Below are 23,398 nucleotides of genomic sequence, written 5' to 3' on the forward strand. Positions count from 1 at the left end.
ATAGCTGCAAGGTCAGTTCTAGGGCTGGAGCCCCCATCCCCAAATTCTAAACCAGGCTTCATACTATTGTGGTATTAAAGCCCTTGGAGAAAACTGAGATGTACGGGCATCTCTGTAAAAATAAAGCACTGAAAGCCTGTGGGTGTTAAAATACACACACACACACACACACACACACACACACACACACACACATATGTACATATGCACGTGTATTTACAAATGCACATTTATGTCCGTATAAGTAGATAAAGGAGAAAACGAGCAGGATAATAAATGTGAACTGGCTCTGCCCTGGTATTTAGGAGAGAATCCGTGGGGACTGTGGAAAACTAGAGACAGTGTCCCCAGGGAAGAGGGCTGCCCATTCAGCTCTAGCTGATTGCTGCCTTTTGGGGACTTGAGCTCAGAATGGCCAGATCTTCTGAGTGCTTTTGTGTTTTTATTTTTACTTTTTAAGAGAAGCTGTTGTTCCAGATGCAGGGTCGGCTAACCACAACCAGCAGGCCAAACTCAGCCCAGCACCTGTTTTGATAAAGTTTTATTGGGACATAGCCACGCCCATCTGCTTACAGGTTGTTAGCTTTCAGGCTACAGCAACAGCGTTGAATAGCTGTGCCAGAGTCAGAGACCACAAGCCTAACATATATATTACTTGGCCCTTTACGGTTTCCTGACCTCTGGTGTAGACTCAGTAAAACCCTTACGTGGGCCAGATTCTGTCTCCAGGCCTTCAGCTTGCCATCTTGGACCTTCAGAAGCCCCTCCTGTCTCATGCCCTTGTTCATCCCTTCTTCTTTTTTGGCTCCCAACAGCAGTTCCTGGTGATTACTTAGACCTCTGGGTCTTATACTTAAGCCTACTTGCAGAATCCCCTGGAGGGCTTGTAAAAACTGGGATGACCAAGCTCCACCTCCAGGTTCAGTAGGTCTGGGCGGAGCCTGAGACTCTGCCTGGTCCACAGGTTCCCTGGGGAAGCTGATACTGCTAGTCGGGGTCACACTCTGAGAACCAAGAACTCAGATGCACCGTGCTGTGTGGGCGGCCTCGGTATACCCACTCTATCAGGCAGGTGGCTGAGTTGGCCAAGGGAGAGGAATGAAGTCCATAGAACCCGTAGGACAGACTCACTGAGGCATTGCATGGCCCACACAGGGACGTGAAGGACTCTGGATCCTCAGAGTCCTACAGAGTTGCTCTGTTTCCTCAGTTAGAAGGGCATCCAGGCCCTACTCCCTTAGCTTGGAAAGAGGCTCTCACTGTATCGAGAGTGTTCAGTACAGGCAGACCTCGTTTGATTGCACTTCACTTTGTTGGACTTTGCAGATATTGTGTTTTTTTACAAAGTGAAGTTTTGTGGCTACCTTGCCTCCAGCAAGTCTGTCGGTGTTATTTTTCCAAGAGCATTTGCTCACTTCAGGTCTCTGTGTGTCACATTTTGGTAATTCTCAAAGTATTTCAAACTTCTTCATTATTATTACGTCTGTTACGGTGATCTGTGATCAGCGATCTTTGGTGTTAAACTATTGCAAAAAGATTATGACTCACTGAATGCTCAGATGATGAACATTTTTTAGCAATAGGTAGTTTTTAATTGATATGTACATTTTTTTTTTTTTAGAGATAATACACACTTAATAGACTGAGTGGGACTTCCCTGGTGGTCCAGTGGTAAAGAATCTGCCTTCCAATGCAGGGGACACGGGTTTGATCCTTGGTCGGGGAACTAAGATCCCACATGCCACGGGGCAACTGAGCCCGTGCACCGCAATGAAAGATCCCGCATGCCGCAGCTGAGACCCAGTGCAGCCAAAAATAAAAGATAAATATTTTTAAAAAATAGACTACAGTATAGCGAAAACATAACTTTTACATGTGTTGGGAAACCAAAAAATTCATGTGACTCACTTTGTTGCGACATTCACTTTATTGAGGTGGTCTGGACCTGAACCTGCAGTATCGCCAAGGTGTGCCTGTATTTCCCGCGTCCCACAACTCCATGAAGAGGGGCTGTAACTGCCTAACCCTGCATTCATGGCATTCATGATGAGCACGGGAACTTGCCCATTAGCCCTGGGGTACCTTGTTTTTCCAACTGCTCTCCTTGACCCAGTCAATCTCTTAGTGGTATGATTGCATCCCCCATAACTGGCCCCACTCAAGCGTCCCTTATATCCAGATGAACCCGAACCTAGGATGGATGGAATGGGAAGGGCAGATTCAGCTGGCTAAATGGAAGTTTCAAGAACAGCAATAAATAGGAGAAAAAGGAAATAGGTTCAGTAGTTAGATGAATGCTTGCAGTTACGGAGATTTTGACTTCTCCAAATCTCAGTTTCTTTATCTGTGATAAAGGACTATTGATATAACCTTGAAGGGTTGTCAGGAGGGTTCAGTGAGATGTTGTGTGTACAGTAAATGCTACTTACAAACCTGGCTTATAAATCGTCTCTCCGCTAATGTCCCTGTGGCTAGGCGCTCCTGAGAGCAGTCACCTTGGAGCTCCCAAAGGACTAGAGGCCTTTGGAGTGTCCGTGGGTAGCACTTGATGATTCTCATCTCTGCCAAAGGATCCCTCCAAGAAACATCCCTGTTTTCTCGGGGCAGCTGTCTCTGGTCACTGGCTGACCCTGACCTTCTTTCGTTCTTGGTGTTTCTGGTTGCCAGTAATGTGGCTCTCCTCCTTGGAGCTAGCTGCACCTCCTCTTCTGTGTATCTTCTTTTTGGCTGGGCTCCTACATCCCTTCCTTCCACAGCCGCCCCGGCTGTGAGGAGCTGAGCAGTGAAGACTGTGCCAGCCCCACCCCCTAGCGGGGCTCTGCATGTGCTATTTAAGGGAAGAGGAATATGGCTCCTGCCTGATGAGTCAGGGGCCGCTACCTCAGAGCAGGGGTGCTAAGTAATTCACCACAGCAGCCTGCTCTGACATCCATCTGGGCCTGTCCCCTGGTGACCCCGAAGACACACCAGCAGGGTTCCTGCTTGCACTGGTGTCGTGGGGAGCAGGCAGCATAAACAAGGCAAGAGGCAAAGCGCCCTGGCTGTCAGGGGCTCCGCAGGCCTCAGAGTCAGGGAAGAATACAGGCGGGGGGCGGGGGACTGATCCGCGGGTGCCGACCGCCGCTCCTGTCGGAGGGCTTGGGATGGTGCCTCACCGTCCTGACTGTGGTACGTTTACACTCGGACTGCATTAACGCTTTTTAAGAACCTGCTATGTGCTTGGTGACTTTACCTGTATCATTTCATATAGTCCAGAAAGTCCATGAGGCAGAGACTGTTGGATGAGGCTCATGAGAAAAAGTGACTTGTCCCATTTCACACCGCTAATAATAAGGGGCAGAGTCAGGATTTGACCTTGGACACGTCCTGCCTGATACCCAGAGGTCCCTGGCCATTGGGAACGTTTCTGTCTTCTCCAGACACTGGTTCTCCTGGTGGTTCAGACTCATGTTAGGTCAAACACGACCCGCTTCTCTGAAGGGAAGCAGGTTATGGTGGATAAGTAAACCTCTTCCACCGCTCGTTTCGTCTGGAAGTTCAAGTTCAGCTGTGTTTTTTGTAGTTTGGACTCTGCCTTCGCCTGGTCCTCTGTTGAGCAAGATGGTGGCTGGAAGACGGAGTTCAAAATGATAGCCTTGTCCCAGGAACTTCCTCCCTGAGGGAAGGTGAGGGTCTTCAGACAGGATTTCCACTTCTCCTCCAGGGCCTTGTTGAGCCTGGGGCTTGAGTAATGGGAGCACAGGCCTGGAGGAGTAGCGTGATGGATTAGAACAGAAGCAAACACTGGTGAGGCTTTTTCTCAGCCCAGCAGGTCAGAAAGACTTCGTTCTGTAGCTCTAAGAAGGTAATTTTGCATGATACATCCACATGAACAATCTACCTTCCTAGCCACTCTCTCATTAAATTCACAGATCACCCCGGTGTGATGGCTGAGCAGGTCTCTGATTTCTGTATTACAGATAATCATAATAGTACCTAACACTTATTGAGTACTCCGGGTGTGTCTGACACTGTGCAAAATACCTTGCAAAGATTGTTTGAACTCATACGACAAGAAAAGATATTACAATCAGTTCTCACCATTATTCACGTTTTTCAGAGGAGGCTTCTGAAGAACGGAGAGTTTAAGTAACTTGCCCAGTGGCACACAGACCACAAGAGCCAGAGCCCAGAATCAGACACAGGCTTCCTGATTCCATTTCCAGGACTAGTTCCATTATAGCAGGACTTTTTTTCAAACCAGGATAAATTAGACGCCCTTTATAGCAAGCTATTTATAGATGTTAAAGAATATTTAAGATGAAAAAGAGCAGAGGTGGAATCCAGCACAGAGGGTTAAGGGGTTGAGGATATGTATGCCATAGCTATACTTCTCACTCTTTCTTCTCCATCAGTCATCTGCCTGACAACAGTCACAGGTGTGACAGTCTCCCAGGGCTGTGATCAGCTTCTGAGGGAATTGCAAAAAAATGTTCTGTGGAAATATAGGACTGCAGTTATCCATAACTGTCTCATGAATGAATCAGCAGCCATGGCAATTTATGGTCAGCCATGGCATACATAAGATAGGCTGCTGTTCATGGGTATTCCATTCGTTCAACCCATATTTATTGAAGACCTACTATGTGCCAGGCATTGTTCCAGGCTTTGAGGCTAGGGTGCTGACTGAAACTGACAAAACTCTGCCCCCCCTCACCACAGAATGGGGCTTATGGTCTAGGGCTCTGTAGGGAATCAGAGCATAAAGCAACATAAACAAGTAAATCATATAGTGATTTAAGAGTCTGAAGTGCTGGACATTAACTTCAAAATGGCAGTGTGAGAAGCATGGCAAACCCTTTAAATTAACCAGGGAAACAGTTGTTTGACTGCTGTAAATTATTTATTTAAAAAAAACAAGCATTTATGGTTTCGAAAAATTGTCCCAAGTGTATGCAGCAAATGGAGAAACTGCTATTCAAGAAAATGTATTAAATCTTGGTAAGAACAGAGAAGGTATGGCATTTGAGCCATGACCCGCTCATCTCCCCTGTTCCCCCCAACACAGATTGGTGTGATGGAAATTCTACTCTGGGAATATGCAGCCAAGAAGGTGGGGCTCCATCTCCCCCTAGATCTCAGTCTAGGGCTATGGTTTCCCCCTGGGAGGGACAACCTCAAAGACTGGCAACACCCTGCCTCTGCAGAGGAGCCCTACTTCAGTCAGATGAGACGGTGGAGCAATTTATGCTTCAGGGTCTGGTTGGAAACAGTAAGTAGAATAATCAGCTAGCAGTTAGTGGAGGCTAATAGCTGGGTGTGAATCCGATAAATAATAGACCAGCCGTGTGCTCAGGGAGACGGTGCTCCTGTCCTCTGAGGAGCAACGTCAGAGTCTGCACACTGCAGGGGAGACAGACTTCACTCAGCTTGACTAGCCAGTCACGAAGCAAATAAGCAAACAGCCGCAAACTCCTGGGAAAGGGAAGAGGGAGGCAGTGTGCAGAATTGCTACAGTGTATTATCTAAAATGTTCAGTTCTCAAAAACATATCATGAGTCATGCAAAGAAACAAAGTGTGATCCATACACATGAGAAAAAAGTAGGCAAAAGAAACTGTCTGTGAGGGGACCTAAATGTCAGATTTACCAGAGCCTTCGAAGCAGCTATTATAAATATATTCAAAGAACTATAGGAAACTATCTAAAGAATTAAAGGAAAGCATGATGACAGTGTCTCATCAAACAGAGGATATCAATAAAGAGAAATTATCCTTTTAAAGAATTATTTAAAAATGGAAATTTTAGAGTTAAAGAGTATAATAACTGAAATGAAGAATTTACTAGTAGATTTAATCTGGAGAAAGAAAGAGTCTGCAGACTTGAAGGTGAACCAGTAAAAGATTATTCTGTCTGAAGAGTAGGGAGAAAAAGAAAAAAAGAATGAGGAAAAAAAAAAGCAGAACCTTTGAGAAATGTGAGATACCATTAAGCATACCGACATATGCATAATGGGACCAACTAAAGGAGGGGAAAGAAAAAAAAAGAAAAAAGAGAAAAAAATATTTGAAGAAGTAATGGTGGAAAACTTCCCAAATCTGATGCAAGATATTAGTCTATACATCCAATAAGCTAACGCACTCCGAGTAAATACATGAAAAGAGAGCCACACTGAGACACATCATAGTAAAAATGTTGAAAGGCAAAGAGAAAATCTTGAAAGCAGTAGTAAGAAAAAACAACCAATCGCATATAAGGGAACCCTAATGGGGTTAATGACTGATTTTGCAGTCTTGACAAAGACATTGATAGTTCCTTAAAGTGTTAAACAGAGTTACCACATGACCCAGCAATTCCATTCCTAAATGTATACCCAAGAAAAATGAAAACATACATCACAAAAACTTGGATACAAATGTTCATGGTAGCATTATTGATACTAGTCAAAAAGTAGAAACATCCCAAATGTCCATCAGTTGATGAATGGATAAATGTATATCCATACAGTGGAATATTATTCAGCCATGGAAAAGGAATGAAGCTCTCGTCTAAGCTGCAACATGGATGAACCTTGAAAATATTATACTAAATGAAAGAAGCCAGTTACACAAGGTCACATATTATATGATCCCATTCATATGAAATGTTCAGAATAAATTTCTAGAGACAGAAGGTAGACTAGTGTTTGCCTAGTGCTAGAACAGTGGGGCAAATGGGGAGCGATTACTACTTGCTAAGGGGTTTCTTTTGGGGCTTGGTGAAAGTGTTCTAAAATTAGATTCTGATAAGGGTTGCACAACTCTATGAATATAGTAAAACCTATTGAATGGGTGAACCGTGTGGTTTATAAATTATCTCAATAAAAATTTGATTTTAAGGTTGCTAAGTGCTAAGGAGAAACAAAGTAAGGAAAAGGTTTGACAGTATTAAGAAGATAGGAGGGAGGACAGTCTCAGATAGGATGGGGAGCCCTCATGGAGGCGACATTTTAAGACTTGAAAAGATAAGCGAGTGAGCCAGGCTACCATCTGCAGGAGGAATACTTCAGGCAGAGGGAAGAGCAAGTGTAAAGACCGGGAGGCAGGCATGTGCCTGGTGTGTTTGGGGACCAGTGTTTGAGTGACAGCAGAGTGGAGAGTAGCAGGAGATGCTGTCAGAGAAATCATGGGGCCTAGATCTCAAGGGCCTTGCTCTGAGATGGGCAGCATTGATAGGTTTTGAGGGGAAGTGTGGCATGCTCTAATGTTTGTTTTCAGAGAATCACTATGGTTGTAGTTTTATGAATAGACTGAAGGGGGGCAAAAGTAGAGGCGAGATTTGATGGTGGCTTGCATCTCCGTCCAGGAGAAAGATGGTGGCGGCTTGGAGCAGGATGAGAATAGGGGAGGTGATGGAGTGATGTTAGATTCTGCGTACATTTTGATGGTAGAGCCAACAGGACTAGTCAAGGGTCACAAAATATTCAGTGTAAGGGGTCAGATAGTAACTGTGGCCATACCGTCTCTGTTGCAACTACTCAGTTCTGTCCAAGCATGAATGTAGCTGTAGACGATAAATAAATGAACGGGCAAGATTGTGTTCCAATCAAATGGTATTTGCAAAAAGATGAAGCAGACTGGATTTGGCTGGTCAGATGTGGTTTGCCAACTTCTGGATTAGCTGTCAAGGGCAAGAGGAAGAATAGAGTGAAGGGTGACTCGAAGGTGTTTGTTCTTAACCAGGAAAGATGGAGTTGCCATTAACTGAGATAGTGAATGCTGCAGATGGAGCACATTTGGGGGGGAGGGGGGTGGGTTTTAAGAACTGAGGTCTGGACTTGTTAAATTTGAGAAGCCTTTCAGACATCCAGATGTAGACGTGACATGGGCAGACGGATCTGTAAAGCCTTGAGTTCATGGAATAAGTCTGGCCATGGACGTGGTGTTTAAGACCCTGGACTGGATCAAAGAGGTGAAGGTAGAGAGGGAAGAGTAGAGGTTCCAGGACTGAGCCCTGAGGTATTCCAGTGTTTAGCTGTCAGGGGGATGAGGAAGAACAGCCAGAGGGTAGGAGGGAAACCAGGAGAATGTGACATCCTGGAAGCTAGACGAAGAAAGTTGGAGAGGTTTACTCCGTCCTTTCCTTTCCCACTCACACAATCATGTTGCAATGCACATGAGCGGAGAGATGTTCTTACAGGAATAATCCTGAATTCCCTCTAATTTCTAGGCAAGAAAAGTCATTGTCAAACTTTTTATTCATTCAGCAATATTCATTAGCTGTCAGGTCACTGGGTACTCTGCTAGGTGCTTGGAATAGAATGGTGAGCCGGAAAAGGCATGTCCCTGCCCTCAGAGATGCACAGTCTAGTTAGAGAGAGATGTTAATCAGGTAATCATTAACACTGAACATGGATGGACCAGAACTGCTAACCAAGGTTGTAGAAACTGTGAAACAGGACACAAGTTCTAAAGGAAAGGACACACATCTAAGACAGCAGTGCTATTGAGTTTTGTATAAAGGAATGCATCTAATCTGGGGGACCAGGGAACCTTCTGCGTTTTTTCTCTGTTTTTTAATAATAAGTTAATTCCAACATATCGCATCCTGATTGGGACACACCTGGTTTTTGTGGGGATGTCTGAGAACCTTTGAATTCGAGGAAGAAATATGGACTTGGTAATCAGACCCAGGACCAAATCTCAGCTGTGGGTCCTTGTGTCATTCTTTTATCCACTTTGAACCTCATCTATCAGTGTGGGATAATCAGAGCTACGGTTTGGGATTATGGTGAGGACCAAATGAGACAAAGTGTGCAAAACACCTGGGATATAAGTCCTTCCCAGTCTTTGAGAAAAATAGTATGTCAGTTGGTACATCTGTGACACTCTGTGTTCCAGGATAATTTTCCTGAGACGGATCTCTGTTGCCAGTTTGCTATTTTATGAGGCAGAGTCTTTTTTTCAGTCTTTCTCCAGGGCATCCTCCGTTTTTTCCAGCATTCTCTCCCAAAAGAAGCATGCAGGGGCTTGAATGCCTGCATTTAGAAAGTGCTGGAAAACCAAAGCTTCCCTGTACAATCCGTGCCTGTTCTTCTGGTCCTTTACATAGAGAAAATTCAGCTTTTTATTCTGATGTTTAATGAAAATTAGTAGTTACAAAAAGCTGCTGTAATGAAGTGCAGCATTCTTTACCTAAAACAAAAGTAATGTTTGCTAGCACATCATGTCACTTTAACAATATTTTCATGGAAATGTGTGATGGTAGACATGTTCAAATCATTGATGCAGTTTTTAATCTTTTGGGGGAAGGGAGCAGTCTTTCATTTTGATTTGCCCACACTTGCTTGTCTGTATTTCTCCTTTGAATTAATGTAATTAAAAGAGGATTAAAAGGCTATGTTAAAATTTTGTGCATTAGATTATTGGGATCAAGAATAATTAAAATGTATGAAATGTGGCTGATTCCTAAGATGGTGGAAAAAAAGAAAAGGAAGGCCTCTTTTTTGGATGTAAAGTGTGTCAGTTTATTTTTCACAAGATAGAGAAATGTGTCCATGGTCTGAGAAGCACTTATGATGATGGAATCTTATATAAATGGATGTGAAAGAAGGGGGTGCTGTGGTGAGGGGGTCATCCTTATGTTTAGCATGAACAATTTTATCATTTATGGTTGCATCTCTCATTCTTGCTCCCTTCTCTGAAAACCAAGTGAGGAGTAATAGTATATGCTACTGTAGTGTATATCCTGTTACATGCGAGGTACTCTACAAAGCACTGTATAGAAAGTGACTCATCTAATCCTGCCCAAACTTTGGTAGATAGATGTCTCCATTCTACAGATAGAGACACTGAGGCTTAGAAAAGGTGATGATGGGCTGTTAATTAGCAAGGTCATACAGCTAGGAGGTAATAGAGCTGGATTTCAGTGCAGGTCTTTTTGTTGGGCTCTTTCCAGGACAATGCCCTGCCTGCTGTAGGAGACAGATTATTATAGGCTTGAACTGGAAAAGTGGTTAGAATCGCTTGAGGAGGATCTGTTTCGAGCACTTCTATCTTATGAAGGCAGCTCCACCTTCGGGTGCCTTGTTTATCTTTACCTGCAGCGTAGAAGCTTCACAAGTTTTCATTTATTTTCTGCTTACATGGATTAGATGTTGTTGCTTGGAAGTTAATAAAAATCGAGAATATTTTGTTTACTTCTTTTTGGGGCAAAACAGATGCAACTTTGATCTCTAGTATTCATTGAGGACAATTATCATTTCTTTGATGTTAAACATACCTTTGTTTTAAGACATTATGGGTTTAGAACATTGTGTTATTTTTTACAAATGAATTTACATGGCAAAAATAAAAATGGGCAGCTGTGGTAGGCATTACCAGGGCTCCTCATGATCTGTTTTTCCTCTTATTTCTGGGTGTACAGTTCCCAGCCCCCTTGCAGCTGGGCGAGGCCATGGGACTAGTTTAACCAACAGAAGTGATGTCACTCACCTGTAAGCTGAGGCACCTAAAAGCCTCTCCAGTTCTCTCTTCTTCTGTTGCTGTAACCTGGAAATGATGTGTTAAGATCACAGATACACAAGAAAGAAGCAGACTAGATCCCTGAGTCACTGCTTGGAATGGAGGTGCCTGGAGAGGTTCTGGGCCTCCAGCCAACTTTGCATGAGTGAGAAATCAATTTTCTTTGTGTTAAATCACTGAGATCTATGATTGTTACTGCATAATAGCCTAGCCCATCCCAACTAATACAACAGTTCTTTGTCAGCCTCCTCTCCCTCATTTTGAAACATTTGCTGGATTTTGAAATCAGAATGTCAGAGAACTACTCTTGAGTAGATTATTTAAAACTGTATAAATCAATCTCTCCCTTTCTCTCTCTCTTTATATTATGTATCAATATGTGTGTGTATATACATGTGTATGTATGTATATATGTATATATACACACACATACATACTATAAAGTTTTAAAGAATATATTCTTTAAAAATATATAATATATAATATAAAATATATAATATATATTACATACTAAAAGTTCATAATCTAAAGTTGTATAATATGTTTTATAAGTTATATAATAATTTATAACATAAGTTTATAAGTTTTAAAGAATATATTCTTAAAAAATATGTAATATATAATATAAAATATATAATAAATATTACATACTAAAAGTTCATAATATAAAGAAGTTTTATAATATGTTTTATAAGTTATATAACAATTTATAACATAAGTTTATAAGTTTTAAAGAATATATTCTTTAAAAATATATATAATATAAAATATATACTTACAGTATATGTGTGTGTGTATATATATATTAATTACACATCCTTACCTTTTTCTAAAATAAAATAACCTTAAATGAACTTAAGACCCTTACTATTAGATAAGTGGTTTGAAACTTTGGTAATATAGTAGTTACGATTTCGCAATAGCAGAGCCAGAAGGTGCTAGTCTAAACCAGCCAGGACTGGTGCTGTCTTTTTCTTCGTAAAGTGCTCCTAAGAACAAAGGTGCTGCCACTACTCTGAGTGACCCAGGCCATTTCTATCATCTCCGGATTCAAACGTCTTCCTTAGGTCCCAGTGAAATCCCTCTTTAGCTCCTTGAAAATCCATTCCTTCTTATTTTACACCTATGGAGATGGAGATAAAAAACGGTTCATTATGACCGTCCTCATTAAAGCCCTTCATTTGGGAGGCCACAGTCCTTGTCATCACTTACCCTTCTCTTCTGTAAGCTAACCAGCGGTGATTCGATTACCCTTTCCCCATAATCCTCTAACAAGATTTCGACTAATGCTGGCTGGAATGGAAAGATGATGTGATTTTCTCGCATGTATGAAGCGGCCTCTTTGTCATTACCTGCCACTGTCCTGTTGGTCCTGCTCTGCCATCTTGTGCTCGTGCAGAGGAGTTTTGTTAATTCTGCACTTGTGCTAACACGTTTCTCTCATATTTGTACCCTTCCTGCTGTCTGCAGCACCCTCTCCACCAGCTAAAATTTGACCTCGGCACTTTTAGCACGCTTTTCATTTATGGCTTCTGGATTTTGTGCCATGCTTAGTAAGGCTTTCCCCCCATAGCCTTGTTTTCTCATTCCCCTCCCCGCCACATTTTTTTTGACATTCAACGTGATTCACATCACACTCTTCCTGATTTCTGATCACTGCAGCCTCAACCAATCTTGTCTTCCTTGTCTCTCTTCCTATATACTGTATGCAATTATGGTCATTTATATAAATATCGTATTGTGCTATATCAATAGAAGGTTCTGAAGGTCTCATAGGCATAGCCTGTTCTCCCCTCCCCCACCCCCAAGAAGTTTGCTGTCATGAATGTGCAATTTCACTCTGTTGTGTAAAAACAGGGCGAGCTTTGCCCCTATTTACCAGATCTCTGAAATTTCCAAAGTAGTTGTTGCCTCACCTTGTCTGATTCCTAACAGCGTATTTTCCAAAAATCCGGAATAGAATATTCTCCAGGATGAAAATAATTGTCACAAGGAATCATCGATCTCTGGATTTTGTGATTTCAGTCATCTTGTGCAAGAGTGGTGCACAGATCACCAGCTCCCCCACCTCTAAGCTGCACTCACAGAGCACATGCTGTCAAAAGGACGCTGGCAAAGTGATTTTGCACCCTCCCCCTCCTGACTGCAATCAGACCTTCGAGAACTCTGCACGTGCACCTATCATAATGTGCATCACACTCTAATTGCTTGCGTAATTGTCTTCCCCTCTCACTTCTAAGCTTTTTTAGGCAGGACCCATGTCTTTCTTGGTCACCATGATGTCCCTAAGGGCCAACACACTGACTGACACATAGGAGCTCATTTAATGAGTGAATGGTTACATGAATGAATGGGTGAAGGACCCATGCTTCCCAGAAACACAGTTGTTTTGCTCTATTGTGCAGATTCAGAAGGAGAGACCCCTGAGGCTTCTTGGTCATTTCTCTTGCTTCCCAGTTTCATGGCCATTGAAAAGTATCTGTGTTGCTTCATGGAGAAAGAGTGTGTCAGCAGCTCACCTACATTAGGTGAACTTTTTGAGTCATGCCCTAGGAATGGGGAAGATTTGGCAGTCTTCTGTTTACCCACTTCCTGCTGACTTTTGAACTTTAGTCCTTAACTAGTTAGTGCCAAAGTGAATAGTAAAAGGTCATCACTTCCACTACCAATGGCTAAAATTTGCTGTGTGCTAGGTTCAGTGCTAAGGACTTCACACTGAGGATCATTTGATCCTCAAAACAGCCCTGCAAGTGTAGGCCCTATTATTGTCCCTCCTGTTATAGATAAGAACCTCAGGCCCCCAATCAGAGAGTTAGCAAATGTCAGAGCCAAGGTCTGACCGCAGGCACTCCATTCCAGACCCCATGTCATATCATCCCCTCTTATGAAATGGATGGTCACGTGTCAGATCTACTCCAGGTGAAGATGAATCTCTTTTCACTCTCTGCTCTGCTTTCCTCTTCATTGCTTCCCTGTCCGTCACTTGTGAATTGCTTCTCATACTTCTCGTATGATCACACCGATAATAAGTACATCAGAGAGGCTCATCTTCAGATGAAGAAACTGGGGCATAGAAAGTTGAAGTGACTTGTCCATGGCCACACCGGAGTAGGGTGTCACTGCTTTCCCTTGGCCATTGGTGGCCCTAAACTGGTATATTTGGTAATCTTCTTATTGAAGGATACTGTGGTCCGGGGGAACCATCTGCTTCCCCACATGCTCTGAGTTCCATGTGATGGAGACCTATAGCAGAGTATAACTCACTCGCTTGTATTCAGTTTCTATTAGTAAAAAGTTATTCCAGGTCCCGTGATTTTCACCATGAAAGGTCTTCTGTGAACCAGAGAGAAGCAGTTTGAAAGAAGTTATTAAGCATTATTAATACAATTATGCATAGCAAAGGACGTAATTTAACTTCCCCACATCCAACAAAGAAATTCATTTGAAGCTTCAGTAGCTCTAGCTGGAAGGGCAGAGCTCATGGGGTGGGTTCTTCAGGCGGGGAAGTGGGGAGTATGGGCAAGGAGCCGTGCTGGCTGCTTTGTCCTCGGGGACACTTCTGCACATGATGGGATACACCTCTCTCCCAGCCTCCCCAGCTTTTCACTCACCTTCCACCTGAGGACCCCACAGCGTTTCCTTATCACAGGCACAGAGTCCAGAGAATTGGCTTGCTCTTTCCTCTCCCCTGGCCCAGCATACTGCATAGGCAGCATTGAAAGAACAATTGATTTTAAACAATAAAAGATGACCACAGAAACACTCAGAGGAGAGATACAATGGCTATCCTAGTGGAAGGAAAACCTTAGTGAATTTTTCTGACTTCATCGAAAATACCAGAAATAACTATTATTTACTGTTACTGGTATTGTATCCATCCTTACCGCAGTTCCACTCAGTATTTTTACTTCATTGCACTAAAGCTCAGAGCAAACACTGTACCTATACGCAGTCCCTAGAACAGCTCATTGCACAGAGTTAGGTGCTCAGAAAGTATTTATTGAATGAAGGGATGGTACAGATGAAGAAACTGAAGACACCAAGTGTTAAAGTGACATTTGCAAGGTCACATCTCTAGCAGCCAACAAAGCCAGGATTCAAACCCAGGGCTACCCAATACTATAGAGTTCTTTCTTCCTGATTGCTTGGCTAGGCCTCTTTGTTGGTACAGAAAGATGGAGATTGGAGGCCCAAAGGTCTTTAACAAAGCCATGGACTGAGGTCCAGGAAATGTGAGTTCTGGCCCACCGTTGCTGAAATCCCTGTGTGGCCTTGGAAAAGCCTCTTCTCCACTCAGAACCTCAGTTTCCTAATCTGTAATATGGAGAGATGGAAGCAGTGTGTTCTAAGGGTCCAAGGGTCCTCAGAAGCCCCTGGGCAGGTTTATGCTTTGTCATCTCTCCTGCTTACTTGGAGCTGGGGTCAGGGGTTGACAGAGGGGGCTAATTCAACACCCAAGCACGTGAGGAAAGCAGTCATTTGTGTTTTATCTCAGAGGTGCAAAAAAATTCAAGGTTGACATAGTCCCAAGCCAGCAAATACCCTGAAATGAAAGTTGGAGAGAGAAAAGAAAGAAAAAGAAAGTAGAGGCATTTGGAGGGGGGTAAAAAAAAAACTCTGATTCCACGCCTGGGTTGGTGTAGCATATAATCTGAAACAGGTGCTCAGGTTTATAACTGTGCCCAGGTCTGATCCCTGGCACATAAGAGCACAGCCTTTAAAAGAGAAAAAAAAAAAAAAAAAAAAAGGCGTGTATCTTTAAAGCCTCTCTTCTCTTATGTGATATTTTTGTACCCCTTTGGAGGTTGTGTCGCTAGGGCCTTTGCATCCAGCAAAGGCTTTCTTCCCCTCTTCCTGGCTTGGGGATTATTGATTTGGAAGGCGAGGCTAATTTACATGTAAATAAATCTCAGCGCTGGGCAGAGGGGACGGGACATCCAGATGCCTCGACTGACTTGCTGACGTCACGGCTTCATTAGCATGCGGAGGATGCGAGCACTGCAACAGCGACTTCGGCACCACCAGCAGCTCCGCCGACTGTTATTATTATTTTTTGGCGGAGCTGCACGTTTCCTGGTTCAGTATCTTGGGCTCCGCGACCAGCTGACTGGTCTCCCCGGGGTCTGGCTCAGGATCAGTTGGTGACGCTGAAGCTTCGGTCTGTGACTTCCTGCAGATTGTCATGAAGAAGGGGAGTTAAGACGAAACTGGGGTTCTCAGGAAGGCGATCGGATCCGAAGGGAGGGAAGAAGTCACACTTTTTCCCCTGCCTGGTGGATCCCAAGAGGGGCTCGATCCAGCAGTGTTGTTTCCGTGAGCGAATGCAGAGCAGCCCTGGCTTGAGCCTGATGCTGCTGGCTTCAGGAAGGGTCCAGATTTGGAGAAGGGTTTCCAGAAAAAGATGCTTTGGCTGCCTGCAGTCCTGCTTGCATTCTTAGAAGCCAGACCCAGGGGAAAAGTGAACTGGGGCAATTGACAAGCTCAGAGGGTCTGGTGGAAGCTTCCATCCAGACTGGGAACTTCACCCTCCCTTGAGGTAGGTAAGAAATTTATTCGAATTCACAAATAGAACAACAGCGTATTTTCTAGGAAGGATGAGACAGCTAGATCTAGAAGCTTTGCATGGGGGGGGGCAGGACATGGGCGCTCCGTTATCTTGCCAGGTGGCTGTTTTCCATGGCCCTCTGGCACCTCTTCCCTTTTTATGCTTATTCGAAAGCTCAATTGCAAAGTGACATTTCACAGCTCTAGGAAGTCCTGAAGAAACACTTACGTCTTGGTGCTTTAGAAGCAGCTTTTCTCTAAAAGAAGTGTAGCTATCCTTAAAAAATAATCATACTAAAAGGGGAGAGGGCTTAAAAACAAACCACGCACCTGGCTGTGTTCTTGCATTTCGGCTCAGGATGTCAGAAACCATTAGAGGCTCTGGGAAATGAAGACTTAGCTGAGACTTCCAGGTGAAGAAATGGCGCTGGAATTATTTAGGTTGAATTTTAGCTAGTGCTTTCAGATTAGAAATGGTGACAGAGCTCCAGAATATGACTGCACAGCCTGGCTGAAACACATGACTCAGTGTGTTCTCTGCATTGGGTTTCTTGGAAGAGTGTTCACAGTTAGCTCTCCTTGCTCTTGGTTTCTCCAAAACCAATCACAGCATTACTAATCTGCCATGGAGGTCTTGCGATGAAATACAGATTTTTAATCCCATTATTTTTTGTTATGTGGTCTTAGAATATGCTGGGGTCTCATGGGAGTTTTATGAACCATAAATAATCCGAGCTTGGCCAAATCACACTGGGCTAAGTGATCTGTACCAGCTGTGATGCCGTCCGCTGGTCCAGGCGTGGCTCTTGTATAACTTCGGCACGTATGTGATTTCCCCAGCGAGAGAGTTCTGCTTCTATTCATTGCATCCATGGCCACAGTCAGGGGAGGGCTCCAGTGTGCTGTGACGCTGTAGACGGGGACTGTCAGGTACCAGAGCTGCAGCTTGCAAGGCTGCAGTTTGCTTTGCTCAAGTATCTCTTCCCAGAGAGTGTTTTAAACCATCTCAGTGAGACTTAAACTAAATGAAGCGGCCTGGTCTCCTTGCTGGAGGCTGAATTGGCTGCTCTAATCCTGCTTCCCAGAAGGCTTACTGGCTGCTGATGGCTTTCACAGATTGGTCAGGATGAGTGTCCTCTTGGGCTCCAGAGTAAGTCACAACTTTAACGGAATTACTGTATTTTGGAAATTTGGATTTTAATGCCTCCTTGAGTGCTTGTAAAGGTCTTGCCTTTCCATCAAATGCTCTTTCCCCTTGGAAATTCTTTTTTTAATGTGAAAATTAAAACATGTTGGCTCCATCAGGCATTACAGTCTGTAAACAATCGTGGGACCGCCAGAAATTGTAAAACAGCATTGTTTGAAATGGCAGGTTTGTAAAGGTTCACCGTGTAATGTAGGGGAAAAAAATTGGAAGGAAGGTGCATTCATGGAAGCTTAAGGAATGAACAGGGAATTTAGAGGTTAGGCAGTAGGGGATGATGTTTATCATCAAGGGCTCAGACTCTGGATTCAGAAAGAGCTGAAAATACTTCGAGCTGCCTTTCTGGGTATTGTTTCCTGTGTATATCATGAGAAGAGCAATAGAACCAATAGGCAGGGTGTAAGGATTCGGTGAGATGACATACAAAAAGCACCTAGCACAGTGCTAGGCACGTAATAAATGTTCCATAGAGGTTAACTATTCCTGTGGTGGTGGTTGTGATTGTTACCTTTTTATCATCTTTATTCTAAGCGTCGTTGCTAAAAAATAAGACAGTCCACTGAAAAGGCAATATCCTCACATCCGTTTGTGTGCAGAGAGGTTTAGCCAGCAGCAAAGGTGCCATGTTCAGTCACTGCAAGGTCCCAAACCATTCCCACTCAAAGGAACTTTCCACTATTTCAACTCTATGGACTGAGTGGACAGAATAAAGTGTATTGTCCGGGCTACTGTATTTTGCTAAACTAAAAGTGTCGGGATGGTAGAATGAAAATCATCTAGCATTAGCTGGGGTTCAGGCACCCTTTTTTTTTTTTTTTAAATAAATTTATTTATTATTATTATTTTTTATTTTTGTCTGTGTTGGGTCTTCGTTACTGCGCGTGGGCTTTCTCTAGTTGCGGTGAGCGGGGGCTACTCTTCGTTGCAGTGCACAGGCTTCTCATTGTCCTGGCTTCTCGTTGCAGAGCACAGGCTCTAGGCGTGCAGGCTTCAGTAGTTGTAGCACATGGGCTCAGTAGTTGTGGCTTGCGGGCTCTAGAGCACAGGCTCAGTAGTTGTGGCGCAGGGGCTCAGTTGCTCTGTGGCATGTGGGATCTTCCCGGGCCAGGGCTCGAACCTGTGTCCCTTGCATTGGCAGGCAGATTCTTAACCACTGCGCCACCAGGGAAGCCCCTCAGGCACCCTTAAAGAAGGTCTCCTGTTTGGCAGCTGACAAGTCTCCTGTAGAAAGCTGCGGGCTCCAAATTGGAATCAATGCATTTCTGGATTTCTGTACACGTTTCTCCTCTGATCCAACGCTGCATGTGTGAGAGGCCTGCCTTTTCTTTCCACTTTCTGTGCAGTGCGGACACTAAGCATTTTCTCCTTCACGGAGGCCTTTAAATATGGCTTCACCTGCTGGATGGCTCCTCGGAAGTTCCCAGGCTTCATTTATGCCACCGTATGGGTGACTTTAGCTTATGGATCGGCTGTTAAGGGAAAAGAATGGGCCTCCCTTGCTCCCCTGCCTGTGACCCAGCCCTCTGCCCTTGATTTTTGTCCACAGACAAGACCCATCCTTGCTAGGCTTTAGCCCTTCCTCTCTTGCCAGTGAGCATACTTCAGTCATGCCGTTTGACAGCTGTTTATCCCTTTCCTTTCAACGTCTTTCTTTTAAATTTAGATGAACTGGAACTCCAGTGCAGAGGTCTGAAGGACAAATTAGAAGTGAGTTAAAGGAACCAGAGGAGTCTGGCATGAAGTTCTTTCTCCAGAAACTCAGAATTGGGAGTTGATCACTCCAGATTGCCATGGTCTTTAGTCAAGTAGTGTTTTGCATGGAGAATCATAATTATCCCTTGATAATAGCCCACCCGCATTGCCTCCTGATCGTATACGTGACCTTAGAGCCTAAGCTCTCTGAACTTTGGTTTCCCCATATAAATATTAGAAATAGGGACTTCCCTGACGGTCCAGTGGTTAAGACTCTGCACTCCCAATGCAGGGGACATGGGTTCGAGCCCTGCTTGGGGAGCTAAGATCCCACCTGCCGCATGGCACAGCCTAAAATTAAAAAAAATTTTTTTAAATATATTAGAAATAAATTTCCCTGGACTCGTGGGACTCATGGGCTTGCTGGGGAATGGTGGCTCCACCGCCCTTGCCCAGTTCCTGGCTCGTACTAGGTGTTGGACTTTCCGTCCTTCTGCTGCTGCTGATTTTGGTATTTCCCATTGGATCCCAACCTGTGAACCACAGGGGGCAGTAGTTTCCATATTCATTCAACAGAGGAAACTGAAGGCCAAAGAGAGAACGTTAACTCACCCTAAATGACACAGCTGGTGACAAATCCTGGTACCCAGTGTAGTGCTTCTCCTACTACACATGGATTGCAGACGCTCCAGGTTTGAACAGGGCTCTTAACCCCTCCCTTCTGTATTGCTCGCCTTGAATTAGCAGAAACCTCAGAAGCCAAAGGCATGGTCTTCTCTCTTCTCTGTTGTTTTCAAACAGCCAAGAATCAAAATGCTCTGTCCATCAGACAGGAATTCTGGGTGGCATTTGGGTGAGGTCTTTTCTTTTGTGCTTGACGATCTACTAAAACTTTTCTCTCTTCACTCCCTCCCTGATTGTCGTGCTTATAAGCGGGTCATTGCTGGTGACCATGAACTATTGCGGGCTAAGAAGCTTGAGGGCTAGGCATTGGCAAAATCTGTTTTCCTCATTAATGCTCTGGGCTGCCACTTGGCACTTTGCTCTTGTCCCAACCTGAAAAGGTTTTTAATGAAATGTTCTCATTTTTATATCTTGTCCATGTGTGTGTGGAATGTGTGTGGGTAGAGGGGGTGTGTTTGAATGGAGCAGGGGAGAAAATGTTGGATAAGATCACACCGAGTTTCCAGCATCATGAGTCTCCGCAGTCTCCACTGGGGACCTGGACACTGATTTCAGAGACTTGGCTTTCTTTCTTTTTTTTTTTTTTTTTTTTGGCATGTTGTTTGAGCAGTTCTTTGTTCGGAGTCTGAAATCCAGAGGCCTGCTTCTTCCATTATTTCCCTGGGGACAAGGCAGAGGCAGAAAGAAGCTGGCATGCGGGGGAGAGGCGGTGGAGGGGGGAGATGTGGAGAGAGAGAAGCAGAGAGATTGGATGGAGGAGTTAGGAGGAGAGGGGGGAGGGAAGCAGCTGGGAGAATATCAGAGCAATCTCCAAACCACCATGAAAGTGCAAAGCTGAAGTTCCCTTTGGGTGAAGTCACAACTCAGAAGACAAGCACCGCGGCTGTACTTCAGCTAGAAATACCTCTACCCATCTGTCCTACAGAGCCCATAGTGCAGCCATTTTAAATTCTAAAACCCTACATGGGCCTAAACACAGCAAGAATTTTCCACCACAGCACCATGGCCTATTTTTAAATATGCATTTATTCAAAAGAGCACATCTTCAAGTACAGTATGAGCCTGCCTTTCCTTGGTGGGTGTGTAGGGTACACTTCTGGCACACATTTGGCTGTGAAGTCCGTAAGGATCAAGTCGGCCGAACTGGAGACTCAAATTTTATGAGAGCTGACATAGAGGAGACACAACACTGTCGAGAGCACAGAATCCAGAGGCATCACTGGTTGGAAGTGGAGGCATCAAGGGAGTCAGGCCTCATTTGAGAAAGTGTGACCAGAGTCTTGCTCACTCAGGACAGTAGCGTGATCCTTTAGGAAGAAGGAATAATGGTGATTTCTGATACCCCCTTCTTCCTGGTCCTGGCAATTGTGCATAAACCATCCTGGGGCGCTGGAGGGATTGCAGGCACCATTTTTCCCCCAGGATGTGGGATAGAGATGGAGTCCAGGTTGGTACCTTTTACAGGCCAGCGCTGTGTCTGTCTCACAATAGACGGTGACTTGAGTTACCTCCATTTGCCTCACATTGGGAGTACCATTGGCCTCAGCTCCCCCATCCCTCCTTGGTTTTTAAAAATCAAACCTTACACGTAGGATCCAGCCCCATCCAGGGTTAAAAGTAACTGGGACGGGAATTCTTAGCATTTCATTTCAGCTGGGCAGGATGCCGTTTTTCCAGCTCTTTTCTTGCCATCCATTCATCAGTATGAGTCCTCAGAGATGCTTGTTCATGAAAGTTCCAGGACTCAACTGAGAAACAGCTATACTTTCTGTGGTCACAGGGTCAGATATTTTTCAGGATAGCTGTTAGTGTATATGTCAGTGTATGTTCTGGGTATCTATGTGTCTGAAATAGTTTTTGTGTTAGTGCTTGTGTGAATATGTAGAACAGGTAATAAGTAGCATAGGTTAAACACTTACCATGTTCTAGTTGATGTGAAGGGTGCTTGACATACCTTGCCTTGTTAATTCTTATAGCAATTACACAGCTAGATATTATTAACTCTATTTTAGTAATGGAGAAACCAAGACTCCTAGAAGTTAAGTAACTTGCCCGACGTTACACAGATAAGAAAGAGTAAAGCTGGAATTCAAACCCAGGATAATCATCCTCCAAAGCCTGAATGATGTCCACCATTCTGGGCCTCCTTACACTTTTTACTGTAATGTATTATGAATGTTTTTTCTTTGCCTTCTAGATCTTCTCTGTGGAACCCTCATGGGAGAAATACCTCATTATGTAGCCACTGATTTAAAATCCTTTTGCTGGATCTTTTGGTAAAATTGGCAACAGCCAAGAGACTGTATCAGGTACAAAATAGAACCGAGTAGCTTGTTCACCTCCAGCTTTGAATGTGGCTTTTAGAATGGCAGTGTGAGGTTTGTTGGAAAGTCAGTTAAGACACACTCTGATGAGCAGTAAAAGCTCCGGGCGAATGGAAGCAGCCCTTTTGCTGGACTAGAGGGAACTGGGTGATTCTGCTGCGAGGCTAGTGGGATCTAGAGAGGGGGCCAGGCTTCTTGGCTTTTGATTGCCCGTTGCATGCACATCAGGCGCTAACTAGAAGGTATGTGCTTCCCCTTTCTGAGCCTCAGTTCTTTCCTCCCTAAAATGTAGGTCCTGAATTAGATGGTCTGTAAGTTCTCTTCCGGCACTAACCTGGATGAGTATGAACTTTCAGAAGGAATTCAGCCTTGTCGGTGGAGGCGTGTGATTTGTACCATCGGCTGCTCTTGGGCGGAGAACTGAAAGGTCAGGTTTTATATCTGGACCTGACCTCTGTGTGTTGTGAATATGCGCTGGAATATGAGAAGTGGTAGCCCTCCAGAGAGTGACTCGGAGCTTCCTGCAAAAACCTCTGACCTTTGGATATTTCGGACTAGTGCAGAGGCGGGTGTCTGCATCCCTCAGTGTGTCGGTGCCGCTCATTCACTCTCAGAAGCCCTCCGGGCTGTGTCGCGTTTGCGAGCATCCTGCAGAGTGCCTGGGACCAAGACCTCTCTCCAGTTTAATGTGTGTACACCTGGGGGTGTTGATGAAATGAAGACTCTGCAATTTTAGCAAGCTCCCTGGTGATGCTGGTACGGCTGCTTCTCAGCCGCCCTTGTAATAAGCACTGAGGGCTGCACGGGGAAGGAAATTTGACTAAATTCACAAGGCCCAGGTTCGAGTCCCAATTGTGTCATTCCTTATCGGAGTAAACCTCAAGTAGATCTCTTGGCTGCTCTGTGACTCAGTTTCTCCTTCTGCGGAGTAATGAAAGTAATTAATAACTAACAGTTAATGACTGCTTACTGTGTGCCTGGCACCATGCTCACTATTCTTTTATGTGCTGTCTCTTAACTAATTCTCATAATAACCTTATGAGGTAGGTTCTCTTATCAGCTGCATTCTATAGACGCTAAGCACAGAGAGGTTGAACAACTTGCCCAAGGTCGCACAGCTAGTAAATGGCCAAGCTGGAATTTGAATTCACATCGTTTGACTCTGAAGCTTGCACAACTTGTAGAAATGATAGATGTGAACAATCTTGGAACTTCTGTGTGTTATACAAGCATACCATATAAATAAATGCATTTATTTGTATGATATGTATTATTTATAAATGTTTAGCACACCTGAAATGATAAGAAGCTGGTGTTTCCCAGATGGGATGGTATTGTTTTTAAGGGAAAAAAATATTGTTCCAATTTGTATTAACTAAAGTCAAATGCTCTGTGACGTTTCGAAGAGCACAGGTGTTTGCGCTCTTGTCTTGGGTTGTTCAGCTAGGAAATAAAGTGTCAGCTAAGAGG

At 44.1% G+C, this 23,398-nt stretch overlaps 1 protein-coding gene across 3 annotated transcripts in view; it reads left to right on the forward strand.

Annotated features, from left to right (window-relative positions):
* Positions 1-23,398, forward strand: part of PRICKLE2 (prickle planar cell polarity protein 2) — a 339,195-nt gene that overhangs the window by 198,361 nt on the left and 117,436 nt on the right. Inside the window, exon 1 of one of the 3 annotated variants that reach the window (XM_007192395.3) lies at positions 15,616-16,016. The exons of the other annotated variants lie outside the window; for them this stretch is intronic. The gene's annotated coding sequence lies outside the window, so the exon portion shown is untranslated. Of the gene's footprint in view, positions 1-15,615; positions 16,017-23,398 lie in introns of those variants that run through there. 3 annotated transcript variants of the gene reach the window in all.

This window comes from Balaenoptera acutorostrata, chromosome 10, assembly GCF_949987535.1.
Source record: "Balaenoptera acutorostrata chromosome 10, mBalAcu1.1, whole genome shotgun sequence".
NCBI classification, from domain to species: Eukaryota; Metazoa; Chordata; class Mammalia; order Artiodactyla; family Balaenopteridae; genus Balaenoptera; species Balaenoptera acutorostrata.